Source organism: Tamandua tetradactyla, chromosome 3, assembly GCF_023851605.1.
Source record: "Tamandua tetradactyla isolate mTamTet1 chromosome 3, mTamTet1.pri, whole genome shotgun sequence".
NCBI classification, from domain to species: Eukaryota; Metazoa; Chordata; class Mammalia; order Pilosa; family Myrmecophagidae; genus Tamandua; species Tamandua tetradactyla.
In genome coordinates this window covers 20,245,100-20,263,486 of record NC_135329.1, presented here as the reverse complement: position 1 = coordinate 20,263,486, position 18,387 = coordinate 20,245,100, and the positions used below count along the sequence as shown (strand labels likewise).

The following is an 18,387-nucleotide window of genomic DNA, read 5'->3' as shown; positions in this document are numbered from 1 at the left end:
GGAACCGCCAATCCAAAGCTCCCAGCAGGCCCGGGAAGGAGGGAGGGAGGGGCTCTGGCCGCCAGCCACCGCGGCCCAGGGAAGCGCGCGCCTCTCAGGGACCTCACCGCAGCGGAGTCTCTTAGCCGGTCCAGCCGGTCCAGAATGGGGTACGCTGTGTGTCTGGTCTCTGTCGTGGCTCTGGGAGCTGTTCTGTACTGTTTCTAGTTCTTTAGTAGTTGTTCTCCAGTTTACTCATATATACTTCTTTTATAAAATTTAGTGCTAAGACAGGACCTAGTACATTAACTCTCACAAAGGTGCAAGAAAGCAGCTGGTAAACCAGAATGAACATTTGCTTGAGTCAGAAGGTCACTTATGTTAACCCAAGCCCAGTATTTATGAGCTGGGTCATTTGGAACATGATATTAAGCTTTCTGAGCAAAACTGGAATGGTTCCCAATTTGAATTGATTTTGATAACAAATTATGATGCAGTAGAAAATGTGTCAGAGTTCAATTACAAAAAGACCTCTGTAGATATTATGTATGATCTGGAAAATGCCTCATCTTATGAGCAAAAAGGCAGGCATGTTACGGAAAAAATATCTATAGTGCTATTCCATTTTGTATGGAGAAGAATTAAAGAAAGACACAAGGGAAGGAGAAAGGAAAGGAGGAAGAGAAGGAAGGAGGGAGGGGCACCTTTTGAATGATCATATAAGAAGACCAGAAACACACCCACTAGAGAGTCAACTGTTATCCCTGCTGAGTTGGAGAAGGGAGAAACAAATCAGGACAGAATGAAACTTTCACTTTCTACTCGGCTTTAAAAAATCCAATGTATCGATGAATATGGACAGCATATGCTACTGTTGCTGTCAATTTCCAAAACAAGGATAAATTACTTATTTCAGTTATGTACTCCATTTATATAGTGTATTACCCCGTGATCAGTAACCACTCAATCTGAATACATTTTCTATTGACATTGTCATAGTATACCACTCCAGAAGCAACCATTCCAAAGTGTGGTTCTATTACCATATTTGCCTGTGTAAGATTCTAGGGCAGCTTCCCAACTTAATTTCTTGAGCCTGGTATTCCAGGTGTTCCATCCACTGTACCTACTGCTATCTAGCCTCAGCCTTACTTCGCGGTTTCCGTGAAAGTGGTTTTCATTTTGCCTTGAATGCCCTTCTCAAGTATTCCTTCTTGGTAATGATTTCCTGCAACTTAACCAATTTCTTCCCATCAAATATGTATTTCCTTTCCCCCCTATACATATAATTTTCTTAAATATTAGTTATAAAAGTAGAAGACATTTATTGAGAAACTTAGGGAAGTGAGATATAAAGAACATTAAAATAATCCATCACCACTTTCCGCTCTTTACCATTTTAGTATATAGCCATCAATCTTTTTTCCATACTTTTTCATTGACAAACTTTGGGATATAACTCAACAATTTCTAACCTGTTTCAAGTCTTAAAATAATCTTGAATAGGGTGTGATATCTTGTTGGTTTGTATGGGTTAGTGTGATGCCCCAATACACCCCAGGGTAATTTGTAATTTGGGCAAAGAATAAAAAAGTATTTCCAAAGTACCCTCGGGAGACTGGGGAGAAAGGAAGAAATATTCAACTTCCCCATCTGGGGAACTCCTGATATTCTTACAAGCAGTGGGGACAACCAATAGAAAAGGCTGAGTTTTCAATCTTGGGGCTTGCCCCTATGAAGTTTATTCCTGCAAATGAGAAGCTAAGCTTACTGATAATTATGCCTATAAGTCACTCCCCAGAGAACCTCTTTTGTGGCTCAGATGTGGCCTCCCTCTCTAAGCCAACTCAGCAAATGGACTCACTACCCTCCCTCCTACGTGGGACATGACTCCCAGAGGTATAAATCTCCCTGGCAATGTGGAACCTGACTCCCATGGATGAGCTGGGACCTGGCATCATGGGAATGAGAATGCCTTCTTGACCAAAAGAGGGAAGAGAGAAATGAGACAAAATAAAGTTCCAGTGGTTGAGAGATATCAAGCAGAGTCAGGGTATCCTGGAGATTATTCTTATGCATTATATAGATATCCCTTTTTAGTTTATGGCGTATTGCAGTGGCTGGAAGGAAGTGTCTGAAACTGTTGAGCTGTGTTCCAGTGGCTTTGATTCTTAAAGATGATTGTATACCGATATAGCTTTTGCAATGTGACTGTGAGAGTGTGAAAATCTTGGGTCTGATGCTCCTTTTATCCAGGGGATGGACAGACGAGTAAAATAATAATAATAATAATAAGGATAAGGATAAAAAATAAATAATAGTGGGGGATTAAGGGTTAAAAATTGGGTGGGTTGAAATATCGGTGGTCAGTGAGGGGGAGTTGGGGGTATGGGATATATGAGTTTTTTCTTTTCGTTTCTTTTTCTGGAGTGATGCAAATGCTTTAAAAATGATCAGGGTGATTGATACAGAACTGTGTGATGATATTGTGAGCTACTGATTGTCTACTTGGTTGGGCTATATGTGTGTGAAGAGTTCTCAGTAAAAACTAAAAGAAAAAAAAGTTAAGGTAACTTAGGAATTTTTCCAAGTCATTTGGTTTTCTCCAAAGCGTGATGATTTCCATGAATGTACCATAATTGATTTAACCATCTCCTAAATCCTGACATTTAATTTGTTCCCAGTACCTCATTATCATAAAATAGTTCTACAGTAAACATCCTTAAGAGCATCTCTAAATTATGACTCTAGGACAAGTTCAGAGAAATGAAATTACTGGGTTATGAGAAAAAATATGTTCAAGGGTTTTCGAACTGTCAAAAAAAAATTGCACCAGACAATGTTAAACAGGAAGGGATAATTTTTCAGGACTGCTGAAACAGGAGAGAGAGAAGGTAGAACTGAACTCTGATGAAACAAAGGACAGTAAGCTTTCTGAGGCCTGAGAGGGTTGGAGGAGAGACCCTGCATGATTGCAGGTGGCTTGGACACTGGGGCGGGCGAGCGAGTGTGTGAGGTTACACTTAGGACAGCTGGGTTCCACAGGGAAGGGTGGGGAATTTCTGAGGCTGTGTTTAGGACCACCAGATTTGGAATGTTTGCCTTTGTGGGAATTAGATCTCCTGGAGCCTGTACAGGCTGGAAGAGAGGTGAAGGGAGATTAGGAACTACCCATTTAGGGCCTGGCAGGCACCTGAGGATCTCATGTGGGGTGTGGGGGTGGTAAGGGGTGGGTTTGATATATAGAATAGCTACGTTCTGAAGTTGTCTTTTTTTCCTTTTTTTTTTTTTTCCTCTCCTGCAGTCCGACTTGTTTTTCTTTGCATTCTCACAGCTTCAAGATTGGTTTCAAGGTAGTTAGAACGGAGGGGAAGGGGTAGGGAGGGACCTCCGAGGAGTAAGGCTGGGAGCTTGGTCAAGAGAAGGAAAACAGCCTTTGTCAACACTGACAAATTATCTTCCAGAAATTTGTGTAATTAAATTCCCACCAGCAGCAAATACATATATTATTATTTCCCTATATCTTCACCAACATTGTGCCAACACTTCTCTCAGGCCTGGTCAAGACTCATTGCTTCACGAAAGATCAGACTTTCTTTAGTTTGGGTGTAGTCATTTCCCACTCTCCCATATCTTACAATCACCCGCGTCTATACGCATTTTATAATATTGTCTCTTATTTGTTCAATCATTTTCTCTTTCATGTTAGCTTTCTCAAGTCTCTTAAGAGTAGAAGCATATTTTCAATGTCTGCTGTATACTTAATAATCCTAGTAGGCTCCATTTCCTCCTAAAACCTATCAATAGACTACCAGAGATGAGAGAATTGTTCCGCCCCTGACTACTTCTCAATGGGATAATTGTTTTTAACTATCTGGAAAAAATCAGACAAAATGTATCCACAGACATAATTTACTCTCACTGAATTGCATGTTGTAAGCCAAATTCAGGAGAAATTTCAGCCACCTCCTAATTTATGCACCAGTTGTATGAATCACTAAATGTCCCCTCTTTGATTATCACCATACATAATTTCCTGTTGTGTCCAAAAGGTTATTTAATCCTTAGAACATCCATTAATCTCAAAAGAGCTAAAACTGAGTACAAGGAACAATGAAGAACTCTCTAAAATTATGTGTAATTTTTTTCCCGAACAGAAAAAAATTGCAACAATCTGCACCAACTTGCCAAGAAGCTCTTCTCTGTCTTATCTTATCAAATTACTAACAGTCTTAAGCCATTCCTGTTTGTTTAAAATTGAGAAACATAAACATATGGTTCCTGTTGCATTGCTTTTGGTTTGATAAGGATCGCCTAAGGGAGCTGCAAAATGAGAAAAATTGTGGCTATAATAACCAGGAAATACAAAAAATAGAACATCAAAGAAGCCACCTGAGAATTGATTGAGTTTACTAGTATAAATGTTATATAATTTCAAAAATCTCCGAGTACAACAAAACCCAGTAGGTAGCCACAGTCTTACTTGTTTGGATTATTTATGACAGTAGATTTGAGAACAGGGCTGCTCACAGCATGGGTCTGACTTGAAATGCAGTTGTAGCATAGATCACTATTGATGTACAGGAGCCCTGATTTCCTAGCTCTACAGTCCTAGAGCAACTATTTCGAAATTTGAACAACCTGGAACTCTCCTTGTGCAGGTCCTGGTTAGCCTCTTTGACCATAACCATCCTCATTAGTCACAATTAATGAAATAAAGCTGAGGTAAAGCTATCTTGCAACCAGAATTTTAGTTTATCCTCAGTGGTAGATCCCACTCCTCACCAAATCATTAAATTCAACTTAATTTAATATGATGCCCTGTTGTTACATGTAGAATAGCTTAATCCCCTTTTAAAGAGGCACTGCCTACACCAATCAACCATTAAACACCATCGGTTTGCTGGATGTTTTGTCAAAAGTTGACGCCAACTGTTAATGTAATTAACACCTCTGAACTGTACATATATATGAATATGGTTTAAAAGGGAAATGTTTCAGGTTGTGTATATGTTGCTAGAATAAATTTTAAAAAAAACGCCATATGACTATAGAACACAAAAAGGAAACCTTAATGTAAACCATGGACTATAATTAATAGTACAATTAATTATATTCTTTCATCAATTAAAACAAATGTCCCCACACTAATGCAAGGTGTTAATAGTAGTGTGATATATGGGAACTCTGTATTTGCTGCATGATTTTCTATAAACTTACAGCTTCTCAAACATTTTTAAAAATTGATGCCAATTTACTTTTTAATCTGAAAGTTTGGATTTCTCAATAGACACCTACCTGATCAAAAGCTCAAGTGGGCTTCAAGTCTCTATTCCATTTCTTTGGCAAGGTTGGGATTGATGGTTAGAGTTTAGCCTCGTTACCTGTTTCTTGGTAGTAAAGCTTAAAGAAATGACTTTCATTCGCAGAACGAGGGGCCCATACATCAAGCCCTCACCAGAGAGTTGAGTCTGAAAACATTTTTCTGTAGCCCACACCAAGGCTCAGTTAAAGAAATTTATTGCCAAATATATTACTTTGAGAAATGTGTTATCTATTGCCTTCTACCAGGATTCTAAGTGCTAACCTTTGTTTAGTTACTATAATATAAAAAGCTACCCTTGTAGAGTATATTGCATTTGCCCCTGGAAATTAGACTTCATTGAATTATATTTTAATGCTATACTTTCCAATTTTAAGACTAAATGCAACAAATGATAACCTTATCAATTCAAACTCCCTGACTCAAAACCCTCAAATTGGGTTTGAGGTTATTGTTTTCTACATAACTAAATGCCCTATAGAATATAGTCTGAGTGAGATGGACAGAGCAGGCATAATTATGTCCATATTATAGATGATAATCACGTGCTCTAGTCATTCAATCAGAGGGAAAGTGTTGCAATCAAGATCATCTGAATCTGTCCTCTTTGGGTGTTTATAATGCCATATTATTATTCCCATTTGGCACCTGCCCCTTCCCCTACTTAAGTTAAATCCTATCTGAGGACCAATCTAACATTTCACCAAATTTCTGGTGAACAGAAGCGATAACAAAGTTTCAGTTTGAGTTTTGCTGGGAACCATCTTATAGAATCGCTTTGAATAAATATACACTTTTAACAGTTGGCAATTTACAAATCATTCCTTTTTGCTCCTCTCCACTCTCTTGCCAATCTGCCTCAACCATGTCACTAGATTTGGTGAAAACTAAACAAGTGTTGCCATGTTTATGATTGTTTGTTTGTTTGTTTCTGGTTGTCCACATAATTTCAGTAAAGAGCAGCAGAATCAGACAGAGTCCTAGCTGGCTTCCTCCCATAAGCCCCAGTACATCACAGAACACGTTGATCATTAGCCACGTGGATTTAAGCCATGGTAGTAGCTATGGAGCATGAGTTAAGGGCCCTGTAAACTCAGCACATAGTCTCAACCTGCTACCAGCACTGACTTTACTTTGTTTATGGCAAGCAATTTGAACCTCAAAGCAACAATTTTCATAGCAAATAGATGTTGTCTCTTTCCTAAGTGAAATGGGGAAACTACTATTTTATCAGTACATGCTGGTCTAAGATGCTTCCACCCAACCATTTTCCCCTTTCCCTTCAATTGGTTCCAGACTTGCCTTTTATGATCTGATGACTCCTTCTGGCTTCCCAGGCTTTGTCCCATTCTCAATCACTTGCCCTTTCCCTAATAAAATTCTTGGCCATATTTTGGTATCTGGATTAATGGAACTCCTGGAATAGCACAAGTGGTACCAGGAGAAAACAGACAGTAAGACAGGACTTTGGGATTAGCTGACACACTGCCTCTCAGGTGAAGAGAATGTTGTCTTAGGTAGGGCACAAAGTGGAAACTCCATTGCTAAAGATTTCACTGGTTGTAACCTTGGAAAGTACTGAAGACATAATGATTCAGGCATTTGAACTGCATGGGTGGAACAATGCTTACAAAAAGAGTGGAACTGGCAGGTATTGATTCCCTAAAGAAAAGTAATGAGAAATTTAGGGCTGTTAAGCATTTGATAGAGGGCTTCTAGGGTAGTTTTCAGAGAAGTCTGATGTCCAGCTGTTTCTCCCTTCTAATTCAGGAGACAAGGGCTTCTTCTTTCCACTTTGTGCCAGGAATCATTTCTACTCCACCTCCAACTAGGACAGCATTCCCTTCACCTGCCACACAGTAGATGCACCAAATGAAATCCTGGCTAAAGCCCAGCTCACAACAGGCCCACTAGGTTTGCAGACCAGCCAATAGATACTTACCTAGCATCCTAGTGTGCAAATGGAATTGACATACTTGGTATTTGTATTAACCCCAAGTTGAGTACCTGGAATATGGAACAAGAACAATTGATAGTTGGATAATTAGAAAGATGCTCAATATAATTCATTAGCTGAAAAATGTTTAGCATAGCCTTTGGTAGCTAGAAGATGGTTATTATAATCTCTTCACTAGAGCAGCTTTGATTCATCTAAAGCCTAAAGCCCTTTGCTGGAATAGCTTGCTGTTGATATAATCTCAGAAGTTTACTCTCTGTTCCTAGTTACATTAACCAGAACTTCTCAGCTTTACTTGCAGGAATGAGATAACATCCTAAAATAGGATGAGATGGCACCAAAAATATTATATAGACTAATAAATCAGCACCTTCCTGCCTTGAAGATCTGAGATGCCTGGATAGTCAGTAAAGAGAGGAGGACCTGGGGTGGGCCGCGGTGGCTCAGCGGGCAAAGTGCTTGCCTGCTATGCCGGAGGACCTCGGTTCGATTCCCGGCCCCAGCCCATGTAACAAAAACGGAGAAACAGAATACAATAAAACAAGAAAATGTTTAAAAATGTTTCCCTTTCTTCCTTCCTTCCTTCCTTCTATCCTTCCATCCTTCTCTCTGTCTTTCCTTTAAAAAAAAAAAAAAAAAAAAAAAAAAAGAGAGGAGGACCTATAAGATAACAGGATGTGCTGGCCAAACAAAAAAAAAAGCAGGTGACCAGTACTCAATTTTAATAAATCCTGTAACTATGATTCAGATTTTTTTTTTCCCTTTCTTATTTTCTGCTTTCCTCTTGACCCTTGCCATTTGTTTTTCTCCTTGGGCTATAAAAACCCAAGTCCCCTTTCTCATTTCAAACTGGTCTTGGAAAGATTTCCCCTAGTTACATACTGTGCACCTGTATTAAAACTCACCTTCTCACCAAAGAGACTCATTTTTCTGTTTAGCACTGGACAGGGAAGACCCAACTACTGAAAGTCGTGATTTTACGGTATCACAATTATATTTAGGAAAGCCAAATGAAAACTTCTGAAGCTTGTCTCCACCCACCCCATCCTCCATACTCCTCACTCCTGGCCAGGTTAGTAAATCAAAAAAACAACTTTGTCTCCTAGGGGTATGGTGATTGCGGCCACCATTAAGACCTAAAGAATGTGGAGGTGGTGGTCCCTGTCATTATCTGTGTTATAAGTATCCAAACTTTTGTGCACTATAAGCTGTGGAAATATGGTGGAGTAGGAAGTTCCAGGAATCAGTCCTTCCACCAGAACAACTATTAAACAGGCAGGAACTATCTCAATCAACTGTTTTGAAATTCTGGAGTTCAGTAGAACACTGTGCAGTATCCAGGGAAGAGCAGAAGGAAGTGGTTGATAAATTCCATGAGATACCAGTTAATGGCTCTCTCCATGCAGCAGCTACCATCACTCAGCTGCCATTTTTGCAGCAGGCAGCACAGGGCGTTGGCCCCTGGTGTAGCTTGCTGGTGTAGAAAGGGACATACAAATCCTATTCCCAAAGATCTGAGGTAGGCATGATCTACCTTTTGACTAGCTATTTTGGATCATGAGCAGCCCATCTCTGAGAGTGGCCACTGGTCCAAAACACCATGGATAAAGGCAAAGGCAATGGAGGAGACTTAAAGATAGTATGCTTCATCAGAACTGGGGAGGACCACTGAAGGGCTGCATTTGCTGGACAGGGCAAATACAGCTTTAGGGAGCCATGGAAGAAGCCCCTGGCATCCTTCCTGCCCCTGCCTCATCCTCTTTTCAGGGAAGTTTGAAGTCAGCCAGTGCTACCTTTGTGGGTCCCTGGCCTTGTTTGGGTGGGAAAGATTGACTTGGGAAACTCCTCTCCAAAATGCTCCCCAAACCCCCACCTGAATTTGCCCTTGAGACAAAAGCAACTTGAAGCAGTGAAAGCAAGTATAAAAAATAATTTCAGCAGACAGCCTTGGCCAAAGGCTTTATACTTTAGGTCTGGCAATGGGATACTGGGAGAGGAAGAAGGACTGACTCCTGGGAGATAGAAGGGGGCATTCAAATTTCTGTAAAGAAGAGAACTCCTAAGGCAACTAGCAGGCACAACCCAAGACAAGACACAGGCACCGAAAAGACAAGGAGGACCCTTCACTTTGCATTTGTCTTGGGCGGACGTTCCTTCAAGAAGGTCTTGACATTCAAGAAACAGGCATCTCAAGAACTTAATCCCAGAGTTAACATTTTAAAATATTAAAATGTACAGTGTGCAATTAAAGATTGTAAGAAAAAACAAAGAACAGGAAATGATGCCCCACCCAAAGGAAGAGTGACTGTGGACATACTGGGCAAAGACTTTTAAACAATGATTTTCGGTATGCTCAAGTACATGAAAGAAAATACAAGAAAGAACTAAAGGATAGTAAGAAAACAATGCATGGACAATTTGAGAGGCTCATTAAAAAGAAATAAATTTTAGAGAGGAACCAAACAGAATTACTGAAGTTAAAGGCCACAAAAACTGAAAAGAAAAATTCTCAGAAGGGTTTCAATAGCAGATTGGAGCAGGCAGGAGAAAGAATTAGCAAACTCAAAGTCAAGACAATTGAAATGAGTCACTCTGAGGAGCAGAAATAAAAAAGGATTATAAAAGTGAAAATGGCCTAAGAGACCTCTGGGACACGATCAAGTATACCAATATATGCATTATAGGGGTCCCAGAGGAAGAACAAAGAGAGAATGGAGCAGAAAGAATATTCAAAGAAATAATGATACAGAACTTCCCAAACTTAGCAAAAAATGTAAATATGCATATCCAAGAAGCCCAGAGAACACCAAATAGGGTAAGTATGAAGAAAATTATGCCCCATCACATATTTATCAAACGGTCAAATGCAAAGGATGAGGAAAGCATGCTGAAAGCTGCAAGAGAAATGCAACATGTATGTACAAGGGAATCCCAATAAGATCAAGTGCTGACTTCTCATAAGATGGCATGGGGTCAAGAAGTCAGCGGTGAAAAAAGTTTAAAGTGCTGTACTAGTTACTAGTCAGGGTTCTCTAGAGAAATGGAACCAAAAGGAGTTATCTGTAAATACGAGATTTATAAAGGTTTCTCTTGCAAGCATGGGAATGGAAGAATCCAAAATCTGCAGGGCAGGTTGTGAAGCCAGCAGCTCTGATGAAGGGTCTGGATGAACTCCATTGGAGACGCTCACTGGCTGAAGAAGCAGTGAGAAAGTCTCTTTTTCCTTAAAAGTCTTTAACTGATTGAATTACTCATTGGTGGGAGACATGCCCTAGCTAATTGCAGAGGTAATCAGTCACAGCTGCAATCAACTGACTGATGATTTAATATACCAGTTTATCAACCAGACATGAAATATCCTTGCAGCAATGGTCAGGCCAGTGCTTGCCTGACAAGAGAGCTGGGTATCATCACTTGGCTAAGTTGACACCAAAACCTAACCATCACAAGTGCTGAAAGAAAATAATTACCAACCAAAAATTTTGTGTCTGCTGGGACTTCCTGTTAAAAATGTGGGAGAGATTAAGGTATTTCGAGATAAACAGAAGCTGAGGTCATCACCGCTAGACCTGACTTATAAGCAATGCTAAAGGGAATTTTCATACTGAAAGAAAAGGACACGAGACAGTGGTTCAAAGTGGCATAAAGAAATAAAACATCCAGTAAATGTGACAATTTGGGAATTATAAATTCCAGTACTATTGCATTGCATTTTGGGGCTGTAACTCCACTTTTTCCTTCCTAAGGTGTTAAAATGCAAATGCACTAAAAAGCAATGATAAATCTATGGCTTTGAACATACATACAATGTACAAAGAGATAATTTGTAAAAAGTACACAAAGATGGGGAGACACAAGGACATAGGGAAATGTATGTAAGTTGATATCAAATTAAGTATAATTGTTATAGATTGAGTATGTTCAATTATTGGGTTACGGTGTTAATCCCATTGTAATCATAAAAAAAAATGCCTGTAAAACATTCAGAAAGAAATGAGAAGGAATGCAAAATGGTGCAGTACAAAAAAGAAAGCAAGAAAAGAAAGCAAATGATTATGGATGTAGGCATTAATGGAATAATTGAGGGTCAAAAAAACGTAAGACTTACAAAAGATGAAATATAAAAATGGCAGAAGAAAGTTCCAAATTATCAGCAGTTATTCTAAATGTAAGTGGAATAACCTCTTCAGGCAAAAGGCAGAAATTGGCAGAAGGGATAAAAAAGAACGACCCTATCATATGCTGTTTATAAGAGACATACCTTAAATTCAAAGACATAAGTAGGTTAAAAATAAAAGGATGGAAAAAAATATATATCATGCAAATAGTAACCAAAAGAAAGCTAGGGTAGTTATTCTAATATGAAATATAAAAGACTTTAAGTCAAAAACTGTTACAAGGCACAAATTTGGTCATGATATACTGATAATGAGGTCAATTCAAAAAGAAGACGTAATTGTAAATATACATGCACCTAAGAGCAGAGCCCTAACATACATGAATAGTAGATTTTAATACACTACTTTCAAAAATGGATAGAACAACTATACAGAAGATCAGTAAGAAAATAGAAGTTTTGAAGGATACTCAAAGCAACTAGATGGAGCAAACACATATAGAACACATCCCCAACGGTAGTAGAATACACATCCTTCTCTAGTGCCCGTGGGTCATTCTCCAGAATAGACCAGACCTTATATCGTAAAACAAGTCTCAATAAATTAAAAAATATTAAAATCATACAATGTATCTTCTCTGACCACAACTGAATGAAGCCAGAAATCAATTAACAGAGAGGAAAATGGAAAATTCACAAATATTTGGAAATCAAACAATATACTCTTAACCAATGGGTTAAAGAGGAAATCACAAGGGACATTAGGAAATATCTTGAGGCAAGTACAAATGAGATTATAACATACCAAAGTTTATGGGATAGAGCAAAGGCAGAGTTAAGGGGGGAAATTTATGGCTTTAAATGCTTACATTAAAAAAGAAGAAATATTTTAAATCAGAGACCCAACCTGAAAATTGGAAGAACTGGTAGAAAAAAAAAAATCAAACTAAACCCAAAACAAGCAGAAAGAAGGAAATAATAAATATCAGAGTGGAAATATTAAATAGAGAATTAAAAAAAAAAACAGTATCAACAAAAACACAAGTTCATCCTTTGAACAGATCAATAAATTGACAAACCTTTAGCTAGATTAACAAAGAAAAAGAGAGGACACAATTGACTAAAGTCAGAAATGAAAAGGGGAATGTTACTACTGACTGCATTAAAATAAAAAAGACTACAAAGTATTCTATGAACAACTACACATCAAGAAATAAAATAGCCTAGATGAAGTGAATAAATTCCTAGAATACACAAAATCCTTATACTGACTCAAAAAGAAACTGAAGATCTCAGTGGGCCAATGACTAGTAAAGAGATTGAATCAGTAATCAAACACCTCTCAACAAAGAAACCTCCAGGACCAGATGGCTTTGCAGGTGAATTTTATCAAGCACTCCAAGAATAATTAATACCAATCCTGCTCAAAATCTTCCAAAAAATTGAGGAGGGGGAATATTCCCTAATTATTTCATGAGGCCAACATAACCCTCATACTAAAGCCATTTAAAGATACCACTAGAAAAGAAAATTACAGACCAATAGCCTTTATGAATATAGATACAAAAATATGTAACCTTAATACTAGAAAACAAAATCCAATAGTACATTAAAAGAATTATACACCATGACAAGGCAGGATTTATCCCAATTATGCAAGGGTGGTTCAATATAAGAAAATCAATTAATGTAATATACCACATTAACAGAATGAAGGAAAATAACCACACGATCATCTCAATTGATGCAGAAAAAGGATTTGACAAAACCTAGCACCTTTTTTGATAAATAGTCTGAAAACTAGAAATAGAAGAAAATTTCTTCAATATGATAAAAAGTATACATGAAAAACCCATAACAATTGTGAAAGACTGGAAGTTTTCTCTCTCAGATCAGGAAAGAAGACAAGGACATCCACTGTCACCATTCTTAGTCAACATTGTACTAGAGTGTCTAGCCAGAGGAATTAAGCAGGAAAAAGAAATAATAGGTATCCAAATTGGAAAGGAGAAAGTAAAATTTTCCCTATTTACAGAAAATCCTGAAACATGAACAACAAAGTGGCATTCTTCACAATTGCCAAAAGATAGAAGCAACCTATATCCATCAACTGATGAATGGATAAACAAAACTTTGTATACATTCATACACACATACAGTGGAATATTATTCAGCCAATAAAAGAAATGAAGTTCTGATACATGTGACAACATGGATGAACCTTGAAAACATTACGTTGTATGAATTGAAATAAGCCAGACACAAAAAGAAAAATTATACCATGATCTCACTGATTTGAAATAATTAGAATAAGCAAATGCACAGAGTCAGAATCTAGAATATAGATTACCAGGGCATGGGGTAGGTGTAGGAAACAGGAAGCTAAGGCTTGAACTGTACAGTTTCTATGTGGGACAGTGGAAAATTTTGGTAATGGATGATGGTCATGACAGCACAACACTGTGGGTGCGATTATCAGCACTGACTTATCTATTTGAATGTGATTACAAAGAGAAATTTTAGGTTGTATGTATGTTATCAGAATAAAAATTATTTTTAAAAAATCCATGGGAGTGCACAACACAGTGAACCCTAAGTTAAACCATGGACTTTAGTTAATAGTACAACTATAAAAATGTGCTTTTATCAAGTGTAACAAAGTTACACCAATCCAAAGTGCTAATATTAGGATAGTATATGGGAGTCATGTATTTTTTCCATGATTATTATATAACTCCATAACTTCTCTAATTAAAAAAAACAAAACACAAAAACATTTTGCCATGCCTCAGCATCCATCTTACTTCAGCTAAGCCACTTGCCTCAAAACTGTCCTCTGGCCTAGTTAATGAACAGCTTCCCAGCCTTGGGACATAAACTTCCCCAGAGCTCAAACCCACATCTGTGGCCATCACCCACACCACACCCACCCTCTCCAAACCCCACAGCTGGTCCCAAATGACAAGCTAATCAACCCCACCACCCATGGACCACAATTCCCTTTACCTTTTTTTCCATGTGTTTGCTTTAAACTAACCAATCCTTGACTTCCATAGGAAATCTACTAACCTCTATCCCTGGACCACAATGAAACACAAGTTCATGGGTCCCTCTTTCTCTGCTATGTGCCATTGAATGACCTGAGCCAATCATGCTCTCCATGATTATGGCACCCTTCTTTCCCTGGCACCTGCAGTAATAAACTATCCTTTCTCATGCATTATGGTCTTGGTTTTCCTTTGTTTTGCATCTGATCTCTACTTAGACCCCAATTTAAAATCCAACTTAACTAATTCAAAACACTCTCCATTTAATTTGCTAGTCTTGTCCCTGAAGAAAATGAATTTATCTTGGAGAATGATGTAGATTAAGTCAGACTCAAGTAGTCCTGATCACAACTGTTATGCCAGGTCTGGATGGAGCAGATTTGTCAGGTTCCAAACATATGGTTTATGGCCACTGGTTTGGCAAATGAATTCTTTTCCAATCCTATTTTAAAGGAAGAGCAGAAACTTTTCTATTCATGAGAAATGGACACAAATTTCTTTTTTTTTTTTTTTTTTTTTGGCCTTAGGACTGTTAAGTCTCCTACCCTCTAATTCTGACATTAGATGGATAGGTGCCCACAGATTTTGAGATTTGAGGACAGCTTTCTAGTACCAAAAAATAGTATTTTTATTGCAGCCATCAACATATTTTCTAGAAACCCAGTTCACTTTCATAAAAACCAATCTGAGGATGATCGATGGTGACACTGTGGCAGAGTTTTTGCCTGCCGTGCCAGAGGCCTGAGTTTGTTTCCTGGTTCCTGCCCATGAAAAATGAACGAACCAACCAACCAACAATCGGATAGTCTGGTATGATGAAGGCTGAGCTTAATTAGACATTACAAAGGACCAGAAAGTAAATATTATGTTAGTATATACATTAAGTCAGTAAATATTAGATTATATAGATAGACTTAGGTTCAGTTAGATAAACTTCAAAAATGTTCCTCTTAGAGGGCCTGGGACTAGACAATGTACAGGAGTCTTTTGGAGAAGTTTATACAGTTATCTGAGAGAGTGAGGGCATTATGGAGTGTGGATGACAAGTCACAGTCAGGACTAAGGGAAAAAGAGCAGCAGAAGCTAAGGCTGGTGTCTGAGAAATCTAGGTTTGCTTTCATAGGGTCTGACTGACTGTCCATTCAAACTTGTGTTTCCCCCCAAAAAACATCCACGTTAGTGCCCAACCCAGATCATCAGCGTGGTGAGCTGCTGTTCCTGCTCTGATTTTGGTAGTAACGCTGAAACAGATCACAGCCAAGCACAGCACAGAGGGTGATTCCTTCAAGACTTGGGAAACTTTGACATCATTTAATAATGATGTCATGCATCTATCCATTCAGTCAGTCAATTCATTTAACAAAGTATACCCTAAACCCAGATCTGAACATTTTCCAACTAAAGAGTAAACAGAGTAAAAACTACAAGTACCTACCCATTACCCCACCCAATATCTTCTATCCCTTTATCCCTGATGTTTCATTCCATGTGGAAGGACATTCAACATTGTTATGGTCTGCATGGACCCCACCACTGTGCATACAAAGGGCCTGCCGGGGACAGCCGGGGACTGACCAAGTAAGCATCGAAAGACGGTGTTCAATGTTAGAAAGATAATTGCTACAGATGTAAATCACAATCTCCTATACCAACTTAACTCTTCATAAAGCTGGATAATAAATCTGCCTCCATTGTTTTATTTTTCAATTCGTTTCTCAAATTGGGCGAGGAAAATGGATGCTATACATCAAGTCCCATGAACCACTTAACAGTATGTGTTATATTATCTTTTCACCCTATAATTATCTGAATCTTAGTCTTTCCTTTTCCCTCTTCCTGCCAACAACCACCAGGTCAGGGATCATATTTAACTCCTCTTTAGTAATCTAAAAGCTACAAAGAAATATTTCTTTGTGAAAAAGAAAGTAGTCTCTTCGCACAATAATTACACCATCTACAAACCAAAGACATTCCATCATTCTCCCAAAGTCATTACAGCTAAAAGATGTGTTAGCATATACCTAGAGACACTTCAAACCTTAGAAATATACATACGCATCATTCATTTACACTAGTATTTGAGAGTGTTTGCACAGATTAAGTTGAGCTTTATCTTTCTTTCAGATAGCAAAGTCTTTTTTTATAGATGGGTTAAGTAAATACTATAAAAATGATAGTAGGGCAAATAATTTAGGCCTGTGGGGAATATAAAGCATATTTAAGCATCCTCAAGCAATTCAGATATACCCATTTACATGAAAATATATTTATTTCCTACTAAAGAAGATTGAATTTCCTGAAGATAATTTAATTAGCTATATTATCAGATGATCCTGAAATTGTGTCATCAATTTTGATGACCTCTATTTTTATTAGTCTGAATTTGTGAACCTCAGTATATTTCACTTCTGAAAAGTCTGACATTCCAAAATGATGTCAATACAATATATCAATTCAAATTCCACTTAAAGTTCTGCTATGAGCCAAGAATTATGGTTGGCATTTTTTCATGCTTATTCTGAAGACCCAAATCTGGTTATTTTTTTTTTTCTTGAAGACACAATTCTAATAATTAAACCCAACTGTTGTTTTTGAAAAATAATTCACGCTGCCAGTAAAAGAAATAACTTGCTGAGAAAATGGTGACAGGCAAATGAAATGAAAAGAAATCGATCTCTCCTTAGTACCATAGAACTGGGGTTAGCAAACTATTGTCCTTGTGTTAAATCTGACCTGCCACCTGTTTTTATACAGGTATTTTTTAAATGTTTGGGAAAAATCATAAGAAGAGCACTATTATATGACACATGGAAATTATATGAAATTCAAATTTCAGTGTCCATAAAGTCTTGGAACACAGCCGTGCTCACTTGTTTACACGTTGTTTATGGTTGTTTTTCCATGACAACAGCAGAGTTAACTTGTTGTAACAGAGACTGTTTGGACCTCAAAGCCTAAAATATTTACCATCCAGCCCTTTACAGAAATGTTTGCAGACTCTTGTCATAAATTATAACAAGAAACAAACCTCTACTATTATATAACCCTACCACTAGTACAACAGCAGCTAAGAATTTAAAACTGCAGGATTCTGAGATAACATATATATATATATTTTAATAGTTTCTGCTTCTCTAGAGTTATTGATCACACTTTATCGACATTGGGGCAAGAAAAATGTATACACAATATCCTCTTCAAAACAGAGTTTCAGAGAAAAATAAGTGACAATACATTAAAGCTTGCTGATGTATATCTATTTTGTAAAAAATTTTATAAAAAAGTGAAACTGTAGTATAGGTAGTGTTTCAAGGAAAAGGAAGAAATGAATTCTAGCTTTAAGAAAAACCCTGGCAAAATTCTTTGTGCATTCTGGAATGAAATGAAGAGAAATTCAGTTGCTCAGAAAGTCTTCTCACTCTTCTTAAAAAAAAAATTAGTAATACCTATTATCCTGTATCATCTTTCTCATTTATTTGTCATCTTTCTGTGTTTATACTTTCCACGCTTGGTTGTCATAATTTGTTCCATTATCACACTTTATTACTTCCTCTAAAAGGAGGGATGGGATGCTATTTCTTTTACTATATAGGAGAGACTCCTCTATTCTTGTTTTTCTTGACAATTTTTAGCTTAAGTACTGATTCCCTGGTGTATTTCGCTTCTGTCATTCAGACTCCCTGCGTCTCAAGCTTTCTATTCCTTTTCTCTGTCCCTTCCCTAGTCCTATTCCACCTTCACACATTTTCATTTTCTTGTGAATTTCCTTCCCCATGACTCAGTCCAATTTCCCTTCCTTTCCTTCTTTCTGCACTTCACCAGCACCTGCCCATCTAATCTCCAGTTTCCGCCCTCAGCTCCAGGATCCCATCCAAATGCAACTTCTTCTCCCACCCCCAAGCACACCTGCCAAGTGCTCAGCTCAGCACCACTTCACACAATTAGCGCGGCTCTCCCTGTCCCT

At 37.9% G+C, this 18,387-nt stretch overlaps 1 long non-coding RNA gene across 1 annotated transcript in view; it reads right to left on the bottom strand.

Moving 5' to 3' along the window:
* The window catches only part of LOC143675979 (uncharacterized), an 83,691-nt gene that overhangs the window by 35,240 nt on the left and 30,064 nt on the right, over positions 1 to 18,387 (bottom strand). Inside the window, exons 2-3 of the long non-coding RNA XR_013171729.1 lie at positions 7,245 to 7,309; positions 6,605 to 6,719 (exon numbers count right to left, since the gene is read on the bottom strand). This is a non-coding gene — a long non-coding RNA (uncharacterized LOC143675979). The remainder of the gene's footprint in view (positions 1 to 6,604; positions 6,720 to 7,244; positions 7,310 to 18,387) is intronic.